At 48.1% G+C, this 9,221-nt stretch overlaps 1 non-coding gene across 1 annotated transcript; it reads right to left on the reverse strand.

The window, feature by feature from the left end:
• Positions 1 to 1,342: 1,342 nt before the first annotated feature.
• On the reverse strand, positions 1,343 to 1,446 carry LOC123631206. The gene has a single exon (XR_006733070.1). It is a non-coding gene; the product is annotated as a U6 spliceosomal RNA (small nuclear RNA).
• Positions 1,447 to 9,221: the final 7,775 nt, after the last annotated feature.

Genomic DNA, 9,221 nt, shown 5'->3' on the forward strand with positions numbered 1-9,221 from the left:
CCAGGAGGTCTGTGCAGACAGACTATGCTCTGTGAGTCTTGGATCTGAGAGGTGAAACTGGGAAGTTCTCAGACTGAGCAACAGTTCACTTAGCCAAGGCCACCCCTGGTGGTGGGTTTCAAGCAAGCAAGGATGTAGGGAGCAAGCCGGTGCCAACTGGGAGGCAGGGCTGCAAGCAGAAGTGAGAAGGGCTGGCCCGTGGCTTCAGGGTCAGCAGCAGCCGATGAGTAACGTGGGTTGTACGTCCAGCACCTGTGCCAATCCCTGGACCCTATTGATGCATATAAACCTCTCTGGAATGCATGAGTGACACACCTGCTAAGTCCAAGAGTATAATAATCCAATGGCTACATAATTTTGAATTTGGGTTAGAATTTTGGCTTTGGGTATTATCTGAGTGATCTTGCACAAGAAACTTATCTCTAAATTTTAGATTTCTCAAATGCAAATTACAGGGGCTAATTACAGCAACATTCAGGGTCATTGAATTAGTGATAATAACTGAGTAAACGAAAGTATTACAGTTTTCAAAAATATCTGAGCAGTGTAAATACATGCAATAATTGATTTCACTTTGTTAGAGCTTTTGTTAACAGCTTTTGATATTATAAAAAGTAAAATGAAAACAAGGTACTTTTTCTTTTCCCCCTAATATAAATAAAGAAACCAAAGCTCCCTGAGTTTAAATGACTTTAGATTAATTTAAGGTCACATGACAGAAAATGGGGAAGCAGAGATTTGAATCCAAAAGGTGTTCTTTTCACTTGGTCAGTATTTCCCACTAACATTCCCCTCTGGCTTTCTGAAATTCAGAGTTCAGGGGCCCAAGCCTGCCCTGCCTGACTGAGAATTTCCAAGGCAGTTCTTAGGAGGCAGGTGGGGTGCATTGATCCCCAAACCAAGCCATCTTCAGCATGGAGTTAAGATCCGGAGTGAGGTGCCCCCTCCCACTGCCCAGGACACACTGTGTGGCCCATGCGGGCATCATAAGGCTGCAGCCTGCCTCTTGAGACAGGTGATTGATGAGTGATTTTCTTCCTCCCTTGGTCCTGCTGTTTGAATAAGGATGAAGCTACAGTAACCTCTGAGCTAACAGGTTGAGGGCCATGATTACCATTTATTGCCTGAGATTTTTTTGCTACCTAGATAGAAATAAGACAGATATGTTACTAAATATTAGAAAACGAAGGGTATGGTACAAAAGTAAAACACATAAGCTAAAGTTTGTAAAAAGTATGAGACAATATAAACTATGCCAGCAGGCAGTGGTATGCTGGCAAATGTTTAACAACCAGCTGTCTTTGTTTTTAGTCTTATAATTTTTAAAAAATATATATAGCTATTTAATGAGGAACGCTGCACGAATTTGCAAATCATCCTTGTGCAGGGGCCACGCTAATCTCTGTATTGTTCCAATTTTAGTGCATCTGCTGCCCAAGTGAGCACAACAACCAGCTTGCTGAAACCCTGCCCCGGTTGGTAGCACTAGCTCATTTCTGTGATGTAAACACACCCACCCCAGCCGCGTGTTTCAGGCTACTGACATGACGTTGGAAAGAGATGTCAGTTAACACGTCACAGTGTCAGGTTTCCACCACACGGATGTAATAGAGCAACCTCAAAAGCCTAGATAAGAGTAAAATGTAATAAAGTCATCAGGAAGTGGTGAGTTTTTAGTATTTTTACCTTTGTCTTTAATATATATAGTAACTTTATTTTTAATAATGGCTATCATTTTTAAAATAATGTTTAACAGCTTGCTGTCACAGATGCTGAAAACTTTAACATTGGCTCTTATGAGTCGGTAAGACTGCCTCTAGCAGTCTGGGCAGAGAACTCTCATTTTGAACACAGTGTTGACCGGAAGCACCGGGATCTGTGCTAGAGCTGGCTGGGTAAGCGGGAAAAGCTGCCTTCCTCCTCCCCCAAGCATTCTTCGTCTTAAGGTCGGGGGAGACCCAAACGCTGTAACATAATTTAAGGAAGTTTATTCTGAGCTGAATATGTGTGATCACAGGCCCGGAAGTCCTGCCCAAGGAGTCTTGAGCAAGGGGTCACGAGGTGGTCGGGTTACAGTTTGGTTTTATACATTTTAGGGAGATAGGAATTGCAAATAAAATCATAAATCAATACATGGAAGGTGTATATTGGTTTGGCCCAAAGGAACATCTCAAAGTGGGGACTTATAGGTGGGTTTAAAGATTCTTTGATTTGTAACTGGTTAAAGAAATAAAGCTTTATTTAAAGACTTGGAATGTTTTAAGACAAGGAAGTCTGCTCATGGAAGACAAGCCACAATATGCAGAGGCAGGTGACCTGTTCAGCAAGTTGATGGCTTGCAGGTGATTCAACCTTTGCCCTGCATGGCCTTAGGTCCTGTTCATAATTTAGTATCTTACTGTCACAAAGATTCTGTTGTGTCAGTCTTACCATCTCTGTTTTAACATCAATGCTGGTCAATTGTTGTACCTGGGCTCTAAAAGGGAGGGGCAGTACAAGGGCTGTCTGACCTCCCTTCCCCTCATGGCTAGGATCTCAGTTTTAAGGTTTCTGGAAGTCCACTTGGCCAAGAGGGGGTCTGTTCATGGTGGGGGAAGCGCTTAGGATTTCATTTTAGTCCACACTGGGGACACCTTAGGAACAGGCCTTATCCCCCAGCAGTACCTCTTCCCACCTCCATCATCCCACCCAGACCTTCCTCAGCATCCAGGGTGAGAGGAGGCAGGACCTCTCTGGGTTCCTGCAGAGCCGGAGGAGTTAAAGTGGGTCTGCCTTGAGGTTAAGCAAAACTAGTGCTGTATTGCTGAGGCTTCCTGGGCTCAGCTTTCCCTCACTTCCCGACCCAGGAAATAGCTGAAATGTCTTCACAGGCCCTCCTCTCACAGTTAGAGATCAAAGATTAACATGTGAGACCTGCCAACTGCCTGACATTTACTCACATCTTGAGGAAGAGGCCCAGAGGCTGGAGCCTGCCTAGGAAGGCACGCTGAGGCTGAGGCATTGCACAGCTGGCCTGTGGCAACTCTGTTTGCCTCCAAGAGGCACCAGCAAACACCAGATGTGCACAGAGGCACCTTTGCTGCAAAGGCAGAGCACTGCTGGTGGAGGCAGGAAGTTGTTTGTTTGGGTTTAGGGTCAGACAGACATAGATGACAATCTGGTTTCCTTGGACATTTCATTTAACCTCTTTAAACTCATGTAAATCCCACATGTAAATGGGAAGAATAGTACCCACCTCAGTATTGTCCAGAGGTCAAAGGAGAAAATCCATCTGAAAGGATCAGCAGAGTGCCTGGGACATATTAATATGTGCTCAAAATGCAATCAGCATTAATGTTATTTTTAATATGGTCATAGTGTACAATGATGCTTCGTTACTATGAAATTGATCAATCAAAGCATTTCGGGCCAGGTGCAGTAGAAGCCAGGAGTTGGAGACCAGCCTGAGCAACATAGTGAGATCCTGTCTCTACAAAATATAAAAAAATTAGCCAGGCATGGTGGCATGCACCTGTAGTCCCAGCTACTCTGGAGGCTGAGGCAGGAGGATCGCTTGAGCCCAGGAGGTCAAGACTGCAGTGAGCTGTGATCATGCCACTGCCCTCCAGCCTGGGCAACAGAGCAAGACTCTGTCTCAAAAAAGAAAAAAAGTATTTTGGTACTAAAAAAACAAGTTCTGATGAATATTAATTCATAGACTTAAGAAAGGAATATCCCCTGCCCATACTAAAGAGATGGAATCTGTTGGCAGTTGCTTTCAGGACTGGAACATAACTGCCGTGTTTTGAATATGGCCCCTCCTAATTCAGGTGCTGCCAGCATGATTTAAGAGGTGGGGCCTTTAAGAAGTGATCAGGCCATGAGGGTTCCTCTTTCGTGAATGGGATTAGGAGCCTTATAAAAAAAGATTTCAGGCAGGGTCAGGTTCCCTTGCTCTTTGGTCTTCTGCTCTGCGAGGACACAGAATTCCTACCCTCCTGACAAAGGACACAGCCCTCACCAGACAACCAAACCTGCTGAAACTGTCAGTGCCTTGATCTTGGACTTCCCGGCCTCTAGAGCTGTGAGAAATAAGTTATTGTCCAGTTTCAAGGATTTTGTTATTGCAGCAAAATCAGACTAAGAAAAGGAAGGGCAAAAAACAAGATTGGAAAACAAAGTATCACATGAAGATAAGCATGCCACACCCCTTTAAGTCTGTTGAAACAATCTCACCAGTTTCATAACATGTTGCACGTGAAGAATGTCATTTCAAAGTAGGCTATAAATTATTTTTTTTGAAGGGCATAACATTCTAGTTTTTTCTTTGCCTGCATTTACATGCATGCATTTACACTTGCATGGACAGAGTAGGGATCCAACTGGACATATGGTTTTTAACCAATGCCTCCTGCCACCCAAACTATATGTTGACAACAGTTCCTTCCCATCACAGGCAATACCCTTCCTAGGCAGCATTTTCTAGCACTGCATCATATTAGGGGAAGAAGGGAAAATGAGGTTAATGCATAAAGGAGCGGCAGGAGGCATATAAGATTACACATGGGTAATCTCTACAGATCCAACCAGGGCTGCTCTGTAGTAGCGTTTGGCCCAGGAAGTTTGGGGGCATAGGGGGCTGCGGGGAGCAGCACTGCTGAGCCTTTCCCCCCCCTCTGAAAGGGTGACAGATGAAAGCTACTGCACAGTTCCTGGGAGCAGTCCTGAGCTGTGTGGTCATTTTGGAAGGTCACGATTAAGAAACACTGCACAAGGAGTTTCCATTTGGGAGGTGGAACAGAGAGGCACAGAGCGGTGGTTTCTGTTTTCAAAGTGTGGTTCATGAACTTCAGATTTGGGGAAGGCACAACGCTAAGTAAGTAATAAAATTCTTAACACTTATCATACAGAACAGTGCAACATAGGCCCTTTGAGAGGCCTAAATGTTAGTTTTTTGCACCTGAGAACAGATGGTCTCAAGTCACACACCGGCCCAATTTACACAGTCTTCAACATAAACAGCCAGAGCTGAGTGAATGCAGGAACTCCCCTTCCTTTCCCAAGGCTACTGGGGACTTCTCTCTTCTTCCCCCACGTGAGGACTTCATCTCTGCCTGGTGCCCCATTTCCTTGTTTGGTTGCTGTTCCCACTTTGCACACTGATGGCAAAAGTTGGTGAGTACAGAAATGTCCCCAAAGGGCAGGAGAAGGCAAAAGGAAGGAGGACAGAGAAGACTGTCCCTTTCAACCTCGTCTGCACTCCTGCCCCACATCCTAGAGAGGGCTGTAGGAGCTGCGGGCACAGCCTGGCACATTGTGCCATGAACGCATGACAGATACCCTCTCATTTCTTAAGGCAGACAGGTGGGGCCTGAGGCTCCAGGGCCTGGTGGCCTTGCAGTCTCATCTGAGATGTCTTAGGCAGCAGTCCCCAACCTTTTTGGCACTAGGGACCGCTTCCATGGAAGACAATTTTTCCATGGATCTGGCGGGGGACGGGGGTAGGGGGGGATGGTTTCGGGATGATTCAAGCACATTATATTTATTGTGTACTTTATTTCTATTATTATTACATTGTAATATATAATGAAATAATTATTCAACTCACTGTAGGTTGGGGATCCCTGTCTCAGAGGGCTTCTGGGGTGGAGTAGAATCTACTGATGCACCTTGGGGTCCCCACAGGTCTGATGGACACCCTGATCCACCCTAAGGTGCAGAGTGAGCTGAGCAGGACCTCCAGCAACGGTAGAATGACCATGACTGCTACTGGTCATGCTCAGGGCATCCAGGACTGGACAGGCCTGGGCAACGCCTGAGGAGGGGTCAGTGGCAGGGCTGGTGCAGAAGGTGGAGACGCTGGTCCCACAGCGGGGAAGCCAGCCCTGAATCTCCACCTCCACTGGAACCACATCCTTTGGGCTGCTTTGCCTTTTTGGTGGTCCCCAAGCTAACTGCTCCAAGGATGCATGCATTTGCTGCATATCAAAGCCTTGTCATTTTGAAACCCTTAATAGGAAAAAGTTCAATTATATTTGAAATCACCTCACATTATAAGAAACTTATGTATGTCAATGAAAGAAAAAGAGCTACTGGATTTTTCAAATCTGGCTTCAACTGTTTAACATTATAATAAGTTTTACATTTCTTACCTACATATCTGTTTAGTTTCTTATCTGAAGGTTATTAACAGAAGTGTGGTCACTCAGGAGGCCGATGCAGAAAGATGGCTTGAGCCCAGGGGTTCCAGGCTACAGTGAGCTGTAGCAGCACCACTGTACTCCAGCCTGGGTGACAGAGCAAGGCCCTGTCTCTAAAAAAACTTTTTTGAAGTGTGAAGAGATCATTACTGAAACGTCTTCGTTAGCAAATATATATATTATAGCTGTTTCAACATAAAACAATGTAGAAAAAAGTTATGCTCATGAAGTCAGGCTCAAGTTCCTCTTAAATTTAAAAATATCTAAAGTTTTATTCACATTCAGTATTTAATTATCTTCCTTCCATATTTTGTATTTTATGTTATAATTTTAAAAAGAAACATTTTCCACCAATATATAGCAACTCCTAATTTATTCGTTTATTTTATTCATAAAATTCTGTATTTTATGAATACGGAAAGACTAGAAAACAGTGCCCTGTACTACTATGGTGGTGAGTATAGAACCCCATTTCTGGTTACATATGTTAATGAGCCAACTGGGTAACCGACCCAGTGTTAATAGCTTTGTTTCTGTAAGTGAAAGAATTGGGATTTTCAAACTACAGATGACAAACCCATTATTGTCCCAAACTGTGAGTGCAGAGAGCCTCCTCAGGTAAACTGAAACCAGGGGCAAGCCCATTTGCAAGTGCATTTTGTTGGCTGCCAACAGCTTCTAGAGAGTTGTTTTGTGCTTTGGAGTGACTTCTAGAATAACCCCCCTGTGGTTGTGCACACTCCAGCCGGTCCAGGCGGCCTCTCACTGGCAGGTTTAAAGCTCACATCGCTAGCAGGCTGCTAAAAGGGCAGGATTGTTTTCATAAACCTGCGTAAGAGAGAGAGACCTGACCAGGAAAAATGCAAGGAGTCCACGAACTTTTTCTTTCCAGTTGCTCTCTCCCTTTTGGTCTCTTAGAGGATGCCAGATTCAATTTTTTTCCATCATAGCTCACTGCAGCCTCAAACTCTTGGGCTCAAGTGATCCTCCTGCCTCAGCCTCCCGAGTAGCTGGGACTACAGGAGCACTCCATCCCATCCGGTTAATTTTTCTATTTTTAGTAGAGACAGGGTCTCGCTCTTGCTCAGGCTGGTCTCCAACTCCTGAACTTAAGAGATCCTCCCACCCCGGCCTCCCACAGTGGTGGGATTACAGGCGTGAGATACTGTGCCCGCCAAGATGCAATCTTTGTTAGACTTTAAAAATGTTTTTAAGTGAAACCTCTTAATTCACCCCAACGAAAAGAATCTGCTATTGCCTGAGTCAGGAGCAGCCACAGGGAGCCCTGCTAGATCAGCTATTGCACCAGCTCCCAGAAAATGCAGCTATATTTGGGAGACCTCTATGTAGGAAGTAAGGCTAATATTTAGTTCCCAGAAGATTAGGTGTGGTTTATAATGAGCTCATTTAGGGCGGGTCGGGAGGGGAGTGGTTTCATAGTTCTATTTTTAAAATGCTTATAAAGATCATCTTTTGTTGCCTAAACACGGCAAATGTGGGAGAAGCGTCTCACGTTACAATTGGAGGTAACAACCTGCGCTAACCTGGTTTCCCGCAAAAAGGCCAAAGGGATACTTTGAAATACTTCGGTTTCAGCTGGGCCCGGGATAATCCGCTTTAGCCTGAGCCAAATTCCACCGCGTCGCTGGGGGCCCGCCGGGCTTCTCCCGCCCGCGCGCAGGAGTCGGCGCTGCAGGGCTGGCGGCAGCTGCGTGCCCTCCCCGCTGGGCCGCACGGGCCGGGCCTCGCGGGGAGGAGCATGGGACCTCCTGCAGATTTAAAGAGGTGGCAAACGTCCCGCCTCATTCAAGTCGCAGCATTCATTTAGCTCTCGTATTAAAATACTTTAGGGGGTGACTTAGTGCCGAGGCAGTCGATTGGCCCTCGCTAGCTGGACGCTGCAAGCTCAGTCCTACAGGGCGGGCCTTGTCACCTCAGCTAGCCTAGGCCCGCCGACAATTGTCCTAGGACTTCTCTGGGTCGGAGTAGCAACTCACTTTCCGCAGAAAAAGCGCGGAGCTCTCTAAACTGCGGAGGAGAATGCGTGGGCCTGGGCACAGGGGAGCGCAAGGCGGCCACTCGGGTCAGACTGAGCTCGAGTCTGGGCTCTGCCGCGTGCGCCCAGCGTCCCCGGCGGTGACCAGCGGGGATGTCCACCTGACACCAGCGCTCGCGCTCCGGGCTGTCCTGCAATATGCCGGGCTCATAGCAGGGCTTGCTACTTGCGAAATAGGGGCGAGGGTGGCGGGTGAGCGGCAACTACACGGTACTGGCAATGCCCCGCGGAGAAAAGAGAGGCGCTTTTCCCTAGAATCTCTTCCGGTTTCACCTGGAGCAAACGCTTTCCACCTGAGAAGGAAAACCCCAGATTAGCGGCTGGGGCTGACGGTTAGAGGGGAGGAGATCGGCACAGGGACACTTCGTAACGAGGCGGTGCCGCAGAATAACCAGGTTCTGCCGGCAGAGCGCACGGGTCCCCTCCAGGTGCTCATCCCCCAGGTTCGGGGCGCACCTGGCGGCAGCCTCTCCCAAACCTTTGGGCCCGAGCGGGTGCGTGCGGACCACGGGTCACCGCCCTCATGGTGTGAAGACCTGAACCGAAATCTGGGCGGGGCCGCGCTGCCAGCCCTCGGAGGATGGACGCGGTTCCGAGAAGCCGGGCTGCCTGTGCTTCCCGTAGCTCAGCGGGGAGAGCGCGTGGCGCTGGGACGTGGGGCGCAAGGACAAAGTTCTAGCAGCCTCTCGGGAGCTTGCCCTGCCCGCCAAAGCCTGGGACAGCAGAGTAGGGCCGCGGGCACGAGCCCCCAGGATGTACGATCTTCCCCTGGCACCGGGCAAGGGCACGGCAACCTTTTCCAACCCCGCCATTAGTACGCGCAGTTATCAGGTCCGGGAAACTTCTCAGTGTCCCCGAGCCTCGCCGGAGGCCGCAGCTGCTGTCCTGCACCCCAAGCCGCCTGCCGCCCCTCCCCGCGCCCTTCCGCGGGACGCTCGTCTCCTCCCAGGCCCCGCCCCCCGCCCCGCCCGAGCGCCCGGCGGGCA

The sequence above is a fragment of the Lemur catta genome, chromosome 1 (assembly GCF_020740605.2).
Source record: "Lemur catta isolate mLemCat1 chromosome 1, mLemCat1.pri, whole genome shotgun sequence".
Taxonomy (NCBI): domain Eukaryota; kingdom Metazoa; phylum Chordata; class Mammalia; order Primates; family Lemuridae; genus Lemur; species Lemur catta.